The sequence below is a fragment of the Austrofundulus limnaeus genome, unplaced genomic scaffold (genome assembly GCF_001266775.1).
Source record: "Austrofundulus limnaeus strain Quisiro unplaced genomic scaffold, Austrofundulus_limnaeus-1.0 Scaffold155, whole genome shotgun sequence".
Classification (NCBI taxonomy): Eukaryota; Metazoa; Chordata; class Actinopteri; order Cyprinodontiformes; family Rivulidae; genus Austrofundulus; species Austrofundulus limnaeus.
In genome coordinates, this window is record NW_013952557.1 from 334,640 (window position 1) to 335,881 (window position 1,242).

The 1,242-nt window shown below is 39.0% G+C and overlaps 1 long non-coding RNA gene across 1 annotated transcript; it reads left to right on the forward strand.

Moving 5' to 3' along the window:
- Positions 1-296: 296 nt before the first annotated feature.
- On the forward strand, positions 297-1,187 carry LOC106523393 (uncharacterized). Its single transcript, XR_001310889.1, has 2 exons — positions 297-532; positions 591-1,187. It is a non-coding gene; the product is annotated as an uncharacterized LOC106523393 (long non-coding RNA).
- Positions 1,188-1,242: the final 55 nt, after the last annotated feature.

The window sequence follows — 1,242 nt, forward strand, 5'->3', positions numbered from 1 at the left end:
AAAATTAAAAGCATCAGTTTGTATATTTTCAGTAAAGAGCACAGACTGAACGTTTCAGCAAAAAAAGTATGTTTTGTTATGACTTTATTTACAACACCCARCAAAACTTCAGTCATCTAATAAATCAAATACGTGCTACGTGTTGCACTAAATCAGTTTTTAAAACTTCCTCTTTGTCTGACAGCATTCTGTTTACAAATTAAGGAATCATCTGCACAAGCTGACATTGGAAAACACAAGCAATCACGCAGCTTAATATCTATCCAAAGTTATGTCACTTATATTCAAATCACGGCGTTCATGAACCAAGCGGAGCCGAGGATTAGCTGAGAGCTCAACCTTGATGATATCTATGTGAGGATGTTAGAGCAGAGTCTCTGTCAACTGTTCAGCTCAGCTGTAGTCAGAGATGAGTCATACAGCTCCAGTTCACTGATCAACACCTCTGCCGCAGCCCCCTGGCACTGTTTAACACACACACAGACACACACACACAACCCTGTGTCAATCTGTCAGAAACAAATGGGGTGAGGTACTGTAAACACACACACACAACCCTGTGTCAATCTGTCAGAAACAAATGGGGTGAGGTACTGTAAGGGGACTGTTCAGCCCAAACAGCAGTGACCTCAGCCTGTACCCTCCGACACCCTCTGATACTGTAAAACCCTCCATCATACATTTATTTATCTTTGCACCTGGCTATGATTGTAGTTCATCTGAAAACTATATATTTGTAATTATGGATAAATTTATTTTTAAAGGACCAGCATGACAGAAAAAATGCTTAATGAGAGTAATTAAGCCTCGTGCAGCAAACAATGGAAGCAGACTGAAAATGTGGGCAAAATATAAAGTGGTTCTGATTGGCATGAGTTGTTTGGTTTATTTTATTACTTTTTTAATGGGGTTGGGGGGATAAAAAAAACAACTAAATGAAACGAGAACAAAAAAGTTTTTCCATGCATGTCTGGTGCGTATGGAGAAAGCTCATACTAATTTTCTGAGCAAACGTGTTTAGTTTTGCTTGAATGTGGTCTTTGGGCTTTGATTTGGGATTTAAATTGTCAAATACTTTTATGAAGGTCGGGCAGATCGTTGCTCTGGATTAGTGTTTTGTATGAAACAGCTAAAATAAGCTAATTAACATTTTGCCCATTTGTCCATTGGACAAAAAGTTTGTGTGTGTGTGTGTGTGTGTGTGTGTGTGTGTGTGTGTGTGTGTGTGTGTGTGTGTGTGTG